The sequence below is a fragment of the Aegilops tauschii genome, chromosome 5 (assembly GCF_002575655.3).
Source record: "Aegilops tauschii subsp. strangulata cultivar AL8/78 chromosome 5, Aet v6.0, whole genome shotgun sequence".
Taxonomy (NCBI): Eukaryota; Viridiplantae; Streptophyta; class Magnoliopsida; order Poales; family Poaceae; genus Aegilops; species Aegilops tauschii.
The window spans coordinates 245,880,543-245,897,444 of NC_053039.3; positions in this window are offsets into that span (position 1 = coordinate 245,880,543).

Sequence of the window (16,902 nt, forward strand, 5' to 3'; positions counted from 1 at the left end):
TCTAATGATTCACAAATGATGGGGATGAATAGAAGATGCGAGGTGGAGTGGCCAGATCCACGCCGACATCTACACTATATTAGTGCAATTTTATTTTACAGAAAAATGAAACTATCATTATGTCTCCTATTGCTGACTAAATAATAATGGTCGGTTGCACATGTATATGGTGCAGGGGGTATAGTTATGTGTATAGCTAAGGGGGCTATGCCCCCCCCCCTAGCACAAATCTTTGAAGGAAAAAGATCTACAGGGATATAGTTAGAAGAAAGTATTCTCATTAGTCCCCCAACACCATACCCCCCCCACATCGCATTCAAGCTCCACCATTGATATGGTGTATCATATAATTAGTCTAAATAAGTTTTTGGAAGTAAAAGTCAAAAGGCGTTTTAAGTGACTAACTTTCTCGTCGAGAGACAAAAAGCAGCTAACTTACAACAGAGAGATTACATATTTCATACGTCGAAGAGTGTTGCTATATATCTAGTGGCACCTAAATTACTACAAACATAGTCACCTAGTGTTTGCAATACATGGAAGGAAGTTGGCACAAAACTTGTAATAAACAGTAAACGTATAAGAGTGCACTTCTCTAACCAAATTGAACATCCTGCCCTATTATGCAGAGAATTGAAAGCAGACTTTTTGGTGCTCTACTCTACCTTCATATGATGGAAGGCTACTTATGATTGAATCAGTCTTTTACTCACTCTCAAAAAAAATTCATTCGCTCCTTGATGCTACCTATGGGTGTGGTGGAACAAATAAATAAGTATCTGAGGCGTTTCCTATGGAGGAAATATGGGATGGAAACATATAGCCTCACAAGAAGCTCCACCCTTGCTCCTTTTGGTGTTGCGTTTTCTTTTGAAACTTTCTATTTTGTTCACCATCAACTTTTGTTGGTTCTGCAACCCTATTTCTTTGGTCTTGAGCACCGCTTCGTAAAGCGAGGTAAGGATCAAATCATTTCCTGGTGTCTTTGGAAAATCTATTTCCATTGCATTAAGACTATCATAATAGTCTGCAAGCTTGACACCTTGCTCACCAACCTCAGCTATCTTGCATTCTTCTAATGATTCAGTCGCCTGCCAAGAAATCAAAGGCTTCAAAAGTTGGCACTGCACCAAAAGCTTCAAGAGTGAAGCCATTGAAAATTGCACCTCTTGAATCCAGTGTGCATTCTGAAGATATGTCTAGGACTTCTCCGAAGACAAAGAAATCCAAAGGGTGAGGCCCTACACCATCAAGCATATTGCAAGATGATGACGATATCATATATTTGTCAAGTGATGAAGATCTTGATGATGAAGCTCTAGAGCTGTTGATCAAGAACAAGCAGGAAGAAGCTGATATCTTCAAGGACCAGCCTCTTTTCGATGCCGATATCTTGAACAACTTCATTGATGAATGGTTTAATGATCCATCACTCTCTCTTGATGATCTTCAGCTTCCCATTGGCATCAACGTCACCTTCCAAAGTTTCCTTGCCAAGGAACTAGCCATTGCTTAGAAAGTGATTGAGCAGAAAAACAAGATTGATCATGAGAAGGTTGTCTCTAAGAAGCATATTGCCAAGCTCAGCACCCCAGAGATTCAAAGCTTCAAGACAGTGATGGCTGACCTGAAGGCAAAATTTCAAAGGCGTCGCGACGAAGCAAAGGGCTCATGTGATCGTCTGAAAGACTATGTAGAAAAATGTGTACAAGCTCACAATGACAGCTTGAAGAGAAATGCTCATGGTCGTCCTACTATTGACCACAGAAGAAGAAGAAGACTTCAAGGCAAGATGTGCCTAAAATTATCTTCCCACCAAGCTTTGCCAGTCTGAAGCCATCTGCTCCATCAGTTGCCTCTGGGAGGAAGAGGACTAAGCAAGCTGAAGCTGAAGCCGAGAAGCACAAGCAACATGAAGCTTTTGATGCCTCACCTTCTCAGATTTGGCAAAAGACGAAGTCGTCATAAGCTTCACGCAGGGCACAAGCACCAACTTCTCCATCCGCTCCTCGGGAGCCACTGCTTGTGAAGCCCATCTCTGTTGCTCTCCCTGCTTCCACAAATCAAGAAAGAATACTGGTCGTGCATGAACCTGCTCCCATAGAGGCTCATACACAGAAGACATTCCAGCCACTGACTCCATCGTGGTTGAAGACATTGGTAATGATGACAATGTGAGAAGAAAAGATGATGAAGTCCTTCCTCAAATTACCCATCATGTGGTATCATCGCCTGTTCCAACGAACAGTGAGCCCATCAGCATTGGCAATCCTCCGACGCCAATGGTCCAAGATGAGTTCTGGGACGAGCAGCACCCCAACTCTCCACTACATGAAGTGATTTCCCGCACACCACCAACTCAAGTGTCAACACCCGTGCTTGAGACCCCCCAAGTAACACCCGAAGACATGGAGAAGACAACACCATCACCTCAAGTGTCACTAGCGTTTCGCAGGCTTCGCAAAGGCCCACAACCCTCCTCCGCCATGTCCAGTATCCCTAAAGAGGATGTGAAACCTGCAAGTTTTATTGCACGTAAAGTATTTCCTGAAGCTATCCCTTCAAGTATTGCCACTGAGTCTGAAGCCAAACAGGCTGAAGACATTCCGGCTTCATCAGCCGATGACAATCAAGAAGAAGCTGATGTGATCGCCGCCTCTGAACCTGTACAACCTGAAGCCACAATGTCTAACACTCCAGCTACTGAAGCCAATCTGCAGCTTGAAGCCAATGTCACCATTGAAGCCAGTCGACCATCTGTTTCTGAAGCTGTTGCGGCTACTACACCTGTTCCGTATACTATGGCAATTGCCTACAATCATGAAGGAAAACTGGTCAGTGTCAGATAGCCAACTCTCGCACCTCCTAAAGTGCAAGGTCCTCAGTATGAGTTCCTGATGTCTACTACACAACTTGTTCTTGTAGACCCGTGTTGGGCCTCCAAGCGCAGAGTTTTGTAGGACAGTAGCAAATTTCCCTCAAGTGGATGACCTAAGGTTTATCAATCCGTGGGAGGCGTAGGATGAAGATGGTCTCTCTCAAACAACCCTGCAACCAAATAATAAAAAGTCTCTTGTGTCCCCAACACACCAAACACAATGGTAATTTGTATAGGTGCACTAGTTCGACGAAGAGATGGTGATAAAAGCGTAGTAATGATAGTAGATATTGATTTTTGTAATAGGAACAATAAAAAACAGCAAGGTAGCAATTGATAAAACAGAGCACAAACGGTATTGCAATGCTTGAAAATGAGGCCTAGGGTCCGTACTTTCGCTAGTGCAGTCTCTCAACAATGCTAATATAATTGGATCATATAACCATCCCTCAACGTGCGATGAAGAATCACTCCAAAGTTCCTATCTAGCGGAGAACATAAGAAGAAATTGTTTGTAGCTATTCTTTCCGATCGATCTATCCAAGAGTTCGTACTAAAATAACACCAAGTTATTCTTTCCGATCAATCTATCAAGAGTTCGTACTAAAATAACACTAAGTTATTCTTTCCAATCGATCTATCAAGAGTTCGTACTAAAATAACACCAAAGCAAATTCAGATTCATAATACTCAATCCAACACAAAGAACCTCAAAGAGTGCCCCAAGATTTCTACCGGAGAAACAAAAGACGAGAACGTGCATCAACCCCTATGCATAGATTACCCCAATGTCACCTCGAGAATCCGCGAGTTGAGTGCCAAAACACATATCAAGTGAATCAATATAATACCCTATTGTCACCACGGGTATTCATATGCAAGACATATATCAACTGCTCTCAAATCCATAAAAGTATTCAATCCAATAAAACAAAATCTCAAAGGGAAAACTCAATTCATCACAACAAGATAGAGAGGGGAAAACACCATATGATCCAACTTATTAACAAAGCCCGTGATACATCAAGATCATGACATCTCAAGAACACGAGAGAGAGAGAGAGAGAGAGAGATTAAACACATAGCTACTGGTACAAACCCTCAGCCCCGAGGGTGGACTACTCCCTCCTCATCATGGTGGCCGTCGGGATGATGAAGATGGCCACCGGTGATGATTTCCCTCTCGGGCGGAGTGCCGCAACGGGGTCTTGATTGGTTTCTCGTGGCTACAGAGGCTTGCGGTGGCGGAACTTTTGATCTGGGGTTACCCCTGAGGGTTTTAGAATATTTGGCAATTTATAGGGCAAAGAGGGGGTGCGGGAGGCCACCGAGGTGGGCACAACCCACCGGGGCGCGCCCTGGTACGTTAGGCCCCCCTTGGGGCACCCCCAGGTGCTGCTCTGGCCCATAGGATGTCTTCTGGTCCATAAAAAATCCACAAAAAGTTTCACGGTGTTTCGACTCTGTTTGATATTGATTTCATGCGATGTAAAAAACAAGCGAAAAAACAGCAACTGGCACTGGGCACTGGGCCAATAGTTTAGTCCCAAAAAATGATATAAAATTGTTATAAAATGATTGTAAAACATCCAAGAATGATAATATAACAGCATGAATACTTCATAAATTATAGATACGTTGGAGAAGTATCAGCATCCCCAAGCTTAATTCCTACTCGTCCTCGAGTAGGTAAATGATAAAAGAAATAATTTATGAAGTGTGAATGCTAGCAAAGTGCACAAGTTTGATCAATGATAATTTCAATCACTTTCCCTAGCATGATAACAACAACTCTTTCTCATAAAACTCATCATGTCAAAGTAGCAACCAATTCACATGTTAAGGTTCAAACAATGAATTCTCTTGAAACTCAACAACCTATGTTCTTAGTCACCAAGCAATTGCAATTCAACTTATTCAACAGAGTCTAAGTAAGAGCTCCACATACTCAACAATCATATAGTATTCTATAATTGCTAGCACTCACCGCATACACATGAGCAAAACGTTTCAACCGTACACGTAGAGAGATAGGGGCTTATAATTTCGCCTCCCAACGTATTCACCTCAAGGGTCATGTCAATAATAATAACTCATGCTACCCACATCCAACTGGATATATGTGCCTAGATCTTTCCTCACCACATGATGCTTGCCAAAAAAGAAAATAAAAAGGAATAGAGAGAAAAACTTCGACTCTTGCATGAAAGTAAATACATAAAAGTAAAAGGTAGGCACTACGCAGAGGGAAGCAGAGGTTGCCATGCGCTTTTTGTTTGTATGCTCAATCCCTTAGTGCAAAAGAACGTCACGTTATATTGCCCCTTATGATAGCAACCTTTACTATGCAGTCTGCCGCTTTTATTCTTTGCCATCACAAGTTCGTACAACGCTCAATTTTCTCCTGCACTAAATGATCTAACACTTTTAGAAGCAATTTTAATTGCCTTATTGCATCGATCACAACTTACTTGAAGGATCTTACTTAATCCTTAGGTAGGTATGGTGGACTCTTGAAAATAAGATTTCGGTTTAAGGGTTTTTGGGTGCACAAGTATTATCTCTACTTGGTGCGGAATTTTTGGCAGGCAAGAATGGAGGGCAAGCACCACATGTTGAAGGATCTATGACAATATAGCTTCTATGTGAATATGAAAAAACATAAACCATTACGTTGTCTTCCTTGTCCAACGTCAACAATTTTGGCATATAATATTTTGATGGGGGCTCACAATCACAAAAGATTTCCAAGATAGTGTATTTGCATGTGAAAGTTCTCTTCCTTATAGTAATCATTCAGGAATTTCTTGTATGACCAATATTGTGATTGTCAAGCTTCAAAAGATTTCACTTTCTAAACCCAATGTGAAGCTACCACTAGGCATGATATGAACATATAATTTCAACTTCGTGATATTCAATTCATTCAAAACTTTACTCATAGGATATAGGTGAAGCATAAGAGTAAATGACAAGCTACTCCAAAAAGATATAAGTGAAGATCAAGCGAGTAGTTATGTAAATGGGTAGCTATTTGCGGACTCTCTCTTATTTAAAAGTTTCGGATCTAAGTATTTTATTAAAACAGCAACCAAAACAAAATAAAATGGCATTTCAACAATAGCACACATCATGTGAAGGAGCAAAAACTTAGGCTCAACCGATACTAACCGATAATTGTTGAAGAAGAAAGGTGGGATGCCTACCGGGGCATTCCCAAGCTTAGGTGCTTAAGACTTCTTGAAATATTATCTTGGGGTGCCTTGGGCATCCCCAAGCTTGAGATTTTGTGTCTCCTTAATTCCTCTCATATCACGGTTTTCCTAAATCTCAAAAACTTCATCCACACAAAACTCAACAAGAACTCGTGAGATAAGTTAGTATAAATCAATGCAAAACCTTATCATTTTCTACTGTAGCAAATCACCAAAATTATTATTCAACATTGCATACTAAATGTCTCTGCATATTTAATACTCCTATCCTCAAATAGAATCATTAAACAAGCAAACATATGCAAACATAACAGCAATCTGCCGAAACAGTACAGTCTGTAAAGAATGCAAGAGTATCAATACTTATTCAACTCAAATAATACTGAAAATTTAACACACTGTAGAAAATTTATTAGAGCTTATTGTGCAAAAAGTTTCAACATTTTATCACATTCTGACTTTTCTAGAGAATTTTTGCAACAGCGGTAAACTTTCTGTTTTCAAACAGCAACATGTAGACTTGCAAAATAAGCATAGTAAAGGCTATCATTGCCACTTTTATTGAAATAAAAGATGCAAAACATTATTATAAATAAAAGCAAGCAGAACCTAACAAAATAAAATGACACTCCAAGCAAAACACATATCATGTGATGAATAAAAATATAGCCTCAAGTAAGGTTACCGATAATGTTGGAGACGAAAGAGGGGATGCCTTCTGGGGCATCCCCAAGCTTAGTTGCTTGGATCTTCCTTGAATATTTCCTTGGGGTGCCTTGGGTATCCCCAAGCTTAGGTTCTTGTCACTCCTTATTCTCCTCATATCAATATCTCACCCAAAACTTGAAAACTTCAATAACACAAAACTTAACGGAACTTCGTGAGATAGGTTAGTATGATAAAGAGCAAACCATTCACTTTGGACAGTCAAAGACAAGATTCATAATTGTTCTCACACAATGCCTACTATATCATGTCATTTCTACAATTTATATTGATCTCTATAATCCATAGAAACTAGAAAACAAGCAAACTATGCATTGAAAACAGAATCTGTCAAAAACAGAATAGTCTATAGTAATCTGTACTCCAACCATACTTATGCTACTCCAAAAATTCTGAAAAATTAGGACAACGTAGGGAATTTGTATATCTATCACCAATAAAAAATTCAGATCAAAAGCACTTTCCAATGAATTTTCAAAATTTCAGGACTGAGCGCAAAAGGTTCTGTTTTTGGACAGAATCAAGTCAACTATCATCCACACTATCCCAAAGGCTTTACTTGGCACTTTACTGAAACAAAAGAAATAAAACATGATTACTACACTAGCATAGTCATGTGAACAGACAAAAACAGTAGGTAAAAGTGTTGGGTTGTCTCCCAACAAGCGCTTTTCTTTAATGCCTTTTAGCTAGGCATGATGAGTTCAATGATGCTCGCATAAAAGATAAGGATTGAAACATAACAAGAGCATCATGAATCATAAGTTCCTCTCTCATAATAATTTTCAGTAGCATCATGAATAGATTCATCAATATAACCATCACATAAATCATTCTTTTCATGATCCAAAAGCATAGAAAATTTATTACTCTCCATATAAGGAATTTTATTCTCGTTCACAATAGTGGGAATATTATATGAAACTCGAATGCTAAAAATTGTTTCCACATTAAAAGAGTAATGTTCAGAAAAAGGATATTCATAACTATGACAAGTTTTATAAATATAATCATCACTACTTTTTATAACATAAGTATCATCACAATAATCATCATAAGTAGCAACTTTGTTCTCATCATAGATAGGAGGCATGCAATCATCATAGCAAATTTGATCGTTCAAGGTAGGGGGGCTAAAAAGATCATCTTCATCAAACATAGCATCCCCAAGCTTGGGACAAACATTAATTGCAGCAAATAAATTCTCAAACATGCCATTCTCATCAAACATAGCATCCCCAAGCTTGTGGCTTGGCATATCATAAGCATAATCACTCTCATCATTAATAGTATGAATAGCACCAACGGTATAACAATTGCTATCATCATAATTTCCCAAGTTGGTGCCAAAAAGATTTCCAAGATTATAAGAAGCATCATTATCTTCCCAATCATAATTACCACAACAAGCAATAGGCATAGCAAAATCATCATCAGGTGCATCATCTTCCACAATTATTCTTGATTCATTTTCATGAGGCACAACAATAATAGGAGCAACATTATTTGGGAGATATACCTTTTTACCTCTATTCTTTCTTCTTTTCTTCTTCTTCATCACATCATGTGTGGGTTTAATTAATTTTTTCAAGCTTCTTATTGATGAGATTGGTTGAATAGGAGTCCTCCTCGTCACCTATTTCATCATGAGAGAAAATAGGAGGGTATTGGGATATATTTTCCCTTTCATTAGTACACTCTTCATATTCTATTTGTTTTCTTGTCTTTAGATAGTTGGGAATATAAGGATTCTCAATGCAATTTACCGCACAAAACATATAAATTTCCTCTAGATCAAAATCAAGAAATCTCTTGAGATTAAATTTTGGAATACCCTCAGTTATACGTTTCATTTCTTCATACTCCAAAAGAAGACTAAGCTCTTTATGATGCTCGAGGGTAATCAAGTTATCACAATTTTTGGACACGATTTGATCATGAAACAATTTGCATTGGAGATTTAAGTGACCACATTCATTGCAAAGTTCACAAGGATGGCAAAAAAATTAAATCTTTCAGCACAATCATCTAGCCTCTCTTGCAACTTTTTCGTTTCTAAACATTTATGCTTCTTACAAAATCTATCTTCCCTTTTTGGTGTGCAATTGCATTCCCAATTCACTCCGCAAAAATTGACATTCTTATAGGAGACATAATTATCATGACTAATGCAATCATCATTAACATCATGGATATTCAAAGAATTCATACTAGCAATATTGCAATCATGCCCATCATCCAATGTTTTTTTGCCATAAATTTTTTTGAATTCTTTTTTTAGCAATTGAGCACAATTATCGGAATCCTTATTCTCAAGATAAACATTATAAAGATAAAGAACAACTTGAGGTAACCCATTCTCCATTTTTTTGTAGTTTTCTTTTATAAACCAAACTAGTGATAAACAAGAAACTGAAAGATTCAATTGCAAGATCTAAATATATACCTTCATGCACTCACCTCCCCGGCAACAGCGCCAGAAAAAAGAGCTTGATGTCTACTACACAACTTGTTCTTGTAGACTCGTGTTGGGCCTCCAAGCACGGAGTTTTGTAGGACAGTAGCAACTTTTCCTCAAGTGGATGACCTAAGGTTTATCAATCCCTGGGAGGGTAGGATGAAGATGGTCTCTCTCAAACGACCCTGCAACCAAATAATAAAAAGTCTCTTGTGTCCCCAACACACCCAAGACAATGGTAATTTGTATAGGTGCACTAGTTCGGTGAAGAGATGGTGATAAAAGCGTAGTAATGAGAGTGGATATTGATTTTTGTAATAGGAACAATAAAAAACAGCAAGGTAGCAATTGATAAAACAGAGCACAAATGGTATTGCAATGCTTAAAAATGAGGCCTAGGGTCCGTACTTTCGCTAGTGAAATCTCTCAACAATGCTAACCATCCCTCAACGTGCGATGAAGAATCACTCCAAAGTTCCTATCTGGCGGAGAACATAAGAAGAAATTGTTTGTAGCTATTCTTTCTGATCGATCTATCCAAGAGTTCGTACTAAAATAACACCAAGTTATTCTTTCCGATCAATCTATCAAGAGTTTGTACTAAAATAACACTAAGTTATTCTTTCCGATCGATCTATCAAGAGTTCGTACTAAAATAACACCAAAGCAAATTCAGATTCATAATACTCAATCTAACACAAAGAACCTCAAAGAGTGCCCCAAGATTTCTACTAGAGAAACAAAAGACGAGAACGTGCATAAACCCCTATGCATAGACTACCCCAATGTCACCTCGGGAATTTGCGAGTTGAGTGCCAAAACACATATCAAGTGAATCAATATAATACCCCATTGTCACCACGGGTATTCATATGCAAGACATATATCAAGTGCTCTCAAATTCATAAAAGTATTCAATCCGATAAAATGAAATCTCAAAGGGAAAACTCAATTCATCACAACAAGATAGAGAGGGGGAAACACCATATGATCCAACTATATTAACAAAGCCCGCGATACATCAAGATCGTGACATCTCAAGAACACGAGAGAAAGAGAGAGAGAGAGATTAAACACATAGCTACTGTTACAAACCCTCAGCCCCGAGGGTGGACTACTCTCTCCTCATCATGGTAGCCGTCGGGATGATGAAGTGTTGGGGAACATAGCATGCAATTTCAAAAAAAATCCTATGATCACGCAAGATCTGTCTAGGAGATGCATAGCAATGAGAGGGGGAGACTGTGTCGACGTACCCTCGTAGACCGAAAGCGGAAGCGTTAGGTTAACGCGGTTGATGTAGTCGAACGTCTTCGTGATCAACCGATCAAGTACCGAACAATCGACACCTCCAAGTTCAGCACACGTTCAGCTCGATGACGTCCCTCGAACTCTTGATCCAGCAAAGTGTCGAGGGAGAGCTACGTCAGCAGGACGGCGTGGTGACGGTGATGGTGATGTGATCCGCGCAGGGCTTCGCCTAAGTGCTACGATGCTATGACTGGAGGAGTAAACTGTGGAGGGGGGCACCACACTCGGCTAAGAGAACAACTATTGTGCTTTGGGGTGCCCCCGTATATAAAGGAGGAGAGGGAGGAGACCGGCGGACTAGGGGTGCGCCATGGGGGGAAACCAGATAGGACTCCAAGTCCTATTTGCCCCCCTTTCCTTTCTTACGGAGGGGGAAAGGGGAAGGAGAGGGAAGAGGAGAAGGAAAGTGGGGCGCGCCCCCTCCCCTAGTCCAATTCGGACTCCCCATGGTAGGGGGGCACGGCCACCCGTTCTGGGATGCCTCCCCTCTCCCCTATGGCCCATGTAGGCCCATAACTTTCCCGGGGGGGGGGTTCCGGTAACCCCTCGGTACTCCGAAAAATACCCGAACCACTCTGAAACCATTTCGGCGTCCGAATACCATCTTCCAATATATCAATCTTCACCTCTCGGCCATTTCGAGACTCCTCGCCATGTCTGTGATATCATATGGGACTCCCAACAATATTCGATCGCTAAAAACACATAACTCATAATACAAATCGTCATCGAATGTTAAGCATGCGGACCCTACGGGTTCGAGAACTATGTATACATGACCGAGACACATCTCTGATCAATAACCAACAGCGGAACCTGGATGCTTATATTGGTTCCTACATATTCTACGAAGATCTTTATCGGTCAAACCGCAATGACAACATACGTCATTCCCTTTGTCATCGGTATGTTACTTGCCCGAGATTCGATCGTAGGTATCCTCATACCTAGTTCAATCTCGTTACCGGCAAGTCTCTTTACTCGTTCCGTAATGCATCATCCCGCAACTAACATATTAGTCACATTGCTTGCAAGGCTTATAGTGATGTGCATTACCGAGAGGGCCTAGAGATACCTCTCCGATACTCGGAGTGACAAATCCTAATCTCGATCTATGCCAACCCAACAAACACCTCCGGAGACACATGTAGAGCATCTTTATAATCACCCAGTTACGTTGTGACGTTTGATAGCACACAAGGTGTTCCTCCGATATTCGGGAGTTGCATAATCTTATAGTCAAAGGAATATGTATAAGTCATGAAGAAAGCAATACCAATAAAACTTAACGATCATTATGCTAAGCTAACGGATGGGTCTTGTCCATCACATCATTCTTCTAATGATGTGATTCCATTAATCAAATGACAACACATGTCTATGGTTAGGAAACTTAACCATCTTTGATTAACGAGCTAGTCAAGTAGAGGCATACTAGGGACACTTTGTTTTGTCTATGTATTCACACATGCATCAAGTTTCCGGTTAATACAATTCTAGCATGAATAATAAACATTTATCATGATATAAGGAAATATAAATAACGACTTTATTATTGCCTCTAGGGCATATTTCCTTCAGTCTCCCACTTGCACTAAAGTCAATAATCTTGATTACATAGTAATGATTCTAACACCCATGGAGTCTTGGTGCTGATCATGTTTTGCTCGTGGAAGAGGCTTAGTCAACGGGTCTGCAACATTCAGATCCGTATGTATTTTGCAAATCTCTATGTCTCCCTCCTTGACTTGATCGCGGATGGAGTTGAAGTGTCTCTTGATGTGTTTGGTTCTCTTGTGAAATCTGGATTCCTTCGTTAAGGCAATTGCTCCAGTATTGTCACAAAAGATTTTCATTGGACCTGATGCACTAGGTATTACACCTAGATCGGATATGAACTCCTTCATCCAGACTCCTTCATTTGCTGCTTCCGAAGCAACTATGTACTCCACTTCACATGTAGATCCCACCACGACGCTCTCCTTGGAACTGCACCAACTGACAGCTCCACCATTCAATATAAATATGTATCCAGTTTGCGACTTAGAGTCATCCAGATCAGTGTCAAAGCTAGCATCAACATAACCATTTACGACAAGCTCTTTGTCACCTCCATAAACGAGAAACATATCCTTAGTCCTTTTCAGGTATTTCAGGATGTTCTTGACCGTTGTTCAGTGATTCACTCCTGGATTACTTTGGTACCTCCCTGCTAAACTTATAGCAAGGCACACATCAGGTCTGGTACACAACATTGCATACATGATAGAACCTATGGCTCAGGCACAGGGAATGACTTTTCATTTTCTCTCTATGTTCTGCAGTGGTCGGGCATTGAGTTTGACTCAACTTCGCACCTTGTAACACAGGCAAGAGCCCTTTCTTTGATTGATCCATTTTGAACTTTTTCAAAACTTTATCAAGGTATGTGCTCTGTGAAAGTCCAATTAAGCATCTTGATCTATCTCTATAGATCTTGATGCCCAATATATAAGCAGCTTCACCGAGGTCTTTCATTGAAAAATTCTAATTCAAGTATCCTTTTATGCTATCCAGAAATTATATATCATTTCCGATCAACAATATGTCATCCACATATAATATTAGAAATGCTACAGAGCTCCCACTCACTTTCTTGTAAATACATGCTTCTCCAAAAGTCTGTATAAAACCATATGCTTTGATCACACTATCAAAGCGTATATTCCAACTCCGAGAGGCTTGCACCAGTCCATAAATGGATCGCTGGAGCTTGCATACTTTGTTAGCACCTTTAGGATCGACAAAACCTTCTGGTTGCATCATATACAACTCTTCTTTAAGAAATCCATTAAGGAATGCAGTTTTGACATCTATTTGCCAAATTTCATAATCATAAAATGCGGCAATTGCTAACATGATTCGGACAGACTTAAGCATCGCTACGGGTGAGAAGGTCTCATCGTAGTCAACTCCTTGAACTTTGCCGAAAACCTTTTGCAACAAGTCGAGCTTTATAGACAGTAACATTACCATCAGCGTCGGTCTTCTTCTTGAAGATCCATTTATTTTCTATGGCTTGCCGATCATCGGGCAAGTCAACCAAAGTCCATACTTTGTTCTCATACATGGATCCCATCTCAGATTTCATGGCCTCAAGCCATTTCGTGGAATCTGGGCTCATCATCGCTTCCTCATAGTTCGTCATGGTCTAGTAACATGACTTCTAGAACAGGATTACCGTACCACTCTGGCGCGGAACGCACTCTGATTGACCTACAAGGTTCGGTAGTAACTTGATCTGAAGTTTCATGATAATCATCATTAGCTTCCTCACTAATTGGTGTAGGCATCACTAGAACTGATTTCTTTGATGAACCACTTTCTAATTCGAGAGAAGGTACAACTACCTCATCAAGTTCTACTTTCCTCCCACTCACTTCTTTCGAGAGAAACTTCTTCTCTAGAAAGGATCAATTCTTAGCAACAAATATCTTGTCTTCGGATCTGTGGTAGAAGGTGTACCCAACGTTTCTTTTGGGTATCCTATGAAGACACATTTTATAACATCCCAAATTTCCAATTTGGAATGTTATACATAGATCATTCATGCATATCATATTTTTTTTGCTGCATTTCATTTCGCAATCCTCGAAATCCTAAGCAACTCAAGGACCCTCGGAGAGAGTTGGGGATTTCCCTGTTTTCATATTTGAATTTTATCAAATATTGAAACAAGGATTATTTATTTTAATTATTTTTCTCTCCAAAAATATTTCGTATTCAAATATATGAGAGGAGATAATATGACTTCTCCAAAATAAATGAAATATTGGAGGAAAAATATTAAAATCAAATATTGGATTTTATTCAGAGTTTTGTCACTATTTTATTTGAATTAGGAAAAACAAACGTTTTTTAAAATTGCATTTAGACCCCAAATAAATGTTCATCTCGTCCGGCTAGATTTTAGAGAACGGGGGAAATTTATTTCGGGATTTTTGGAGTCCGTTTAGTTTTTCTTTTATTTGTTTTTCTGCGCAAATTTATTTAAAAAACAAAAAAAACGCGAACCGACCTCGGGCCGTATTCGGCCAGGACTCCGCCCGGCCGGCCCCTTTATATAGCGCGCCCTCGAGCCGCCCAGCCCAGCCCACCCCGCCGCCCAAACCCTAGCCTCGCCCGCGCCGCGCGCCGCCGCCGCCCGGTGCTGCCGTCGTCGCCGCCGCCGCTGCCGACCCCGCCGCCCGACGTCGCCGCCGACCGCCGCCACCCGCCGGACCCCGCCGACCGCTGCCGCCCTCGCCGAAGTTCACCGCCGCCGGAGGTAGCCACCGGATCCGCCGCCGGTTTTCGCCGGTTAACCGCCCGGTTTTTTTGATAAAACCGTAGTTGTTTTTTTATTAGATCAGTTTTTATTTTTTTGTTCGGTTTAGTTATATAGCGAACGCTCGTTTCGTTCATTTTAACGAACCATTTCACCGTTTAACCGCAGACAGCGAACGTTCGTTCGTTAGCCTGTTCGTCAGTTTTCTTTTTCTCGGATTTTTCCGCGTTTATTTCTGATCGCGATTTCTGATCCGATTTTCGTTCTAGTATAACTTTTCGCTCGTTTATCGGAATCAGGCGATTCAAGCGCCTAGAGTTTCGTCTCGAAACCCTCTTTCTGTTTAATCAACTCAAACAAGTTTTTGCTACTGTAAAATTTGACTTAGGTCCAGATTAGTAAACAAAGCTTGTTTCTTTCGTCGTTTGATTTTCGTTGCTTTGTTTGATTTGATTCTTTTTGCAAACCGGAGTTCTTAAGTTGAACTTTCTGATTAGATCTATTATTTGAGTTTTACCTATGCATTAGATGAGTGCTTATTGTATGCTTGTTTGTTTGCGATAGAGTACCCGGAGTGCGCCGCTTGCTACTTCGAATCTCTAGGTTTCACGGATCATGAGCAAGGCAAGTAACACTTTGATCATACCTCTTTACTACCCAGTTTTACTGCATTAGATCAATCCCCAAAAAATTGCATGGTTAGAATCTGAATTAAATTGTGGGTTGGGAAGTAGCTGAGGTAGTACCTATTCACCTGTTTATAATCAAACCATGGGAGTTACTTCTACATTATGCTTATATTGCTATGCTATGCTCGTAGACGTGGATTGGGTTTGAGTGTATCCATGACTGATGTGAGATTGTTAATTAATGGTTAAACTTAGGGTGGCAACTTAAATACACATCTGGGTGGACTGAGGCACCTGGGGAACCCAGTGATTGCCTGTATTTTTTGGAAATCCCGGGGTACCGTGTGATTCTCCTATGGACTGCCACCCAGGCTCAAAGGGATCATGAGATTATTCATACTAGAAACTTCCGTGTGCAGCCACAAGCTATTATGGGCTCTAGCATAGTTGATTAAGTCGTGTGAACTCTTACAGTGGTAGACTAGCAGATGTAGGGGATGTAGGTGGTACGATCTACCCATCGTAAGGTGCTAACGCTTGTGAAAGACTATGTCTCAGTCATCCGTTTCTCAAACATCATGTAGTGCGAGAAATCAAACAGAGGAGAACGAGTCTTGTGGGGAAAAGTGCACAAACCTCTGCAGAGTGTACAAACTAATCATGGTTAGCCGTGTCCCCCGTTATGGACATCTTGAGTATCTGGTTCTTGGATTATCATGTTGATCTCATCACGTTACTTAATTAATTTGATGGGTTGTTAATGATTACTTTTAATTGGGATTGAGAGGGGGTTTACCTTCTCAATATTTTCAACAAACTTTGTAGTTAAATAAAACGCATTCCTTTGCAGTAGGGAAAAATTGGCTTTTCGCAAAAACATATTAATCCTACAGCCTCCACCAGCCATATATGCATGTAGTGATAGCATTATTCTGTTCATTATCCTTTTGTGTTACATTGCCAGCATATTCCATGTGCTGACCCGTTTTCGGGCTACAACGTATCATGTTGCAGACTTTTCAGACGACGAGTAAGGAGCCTTAGGTCGTGGTCCTTCACTCAGTGATGCTGTTGGAGTTGATGGACTCACTTTATGTTCCAAGGCTTCCGATGTTATCGTTGTAGATGGCCTTAAGCCATATTTATTGTAATAAGTTCTCTTTTGAGACATTCGATGTAATAAGTGTGTGATTGCTACTCTGTTATAAATCCTTCAAGTACTGTGTGTGTCAGCATTACCGATCCAGGGATGACACTGATGCATAGAGATCAGACTGTTTGAGGTCTGGTCGCTACAAAGATGGTATCAGAGCACACGCTGACTGTAGGACACGAGCACTAAGCTAAAGCCCTAAGATCACTACTCTCTCTTCTCAGTT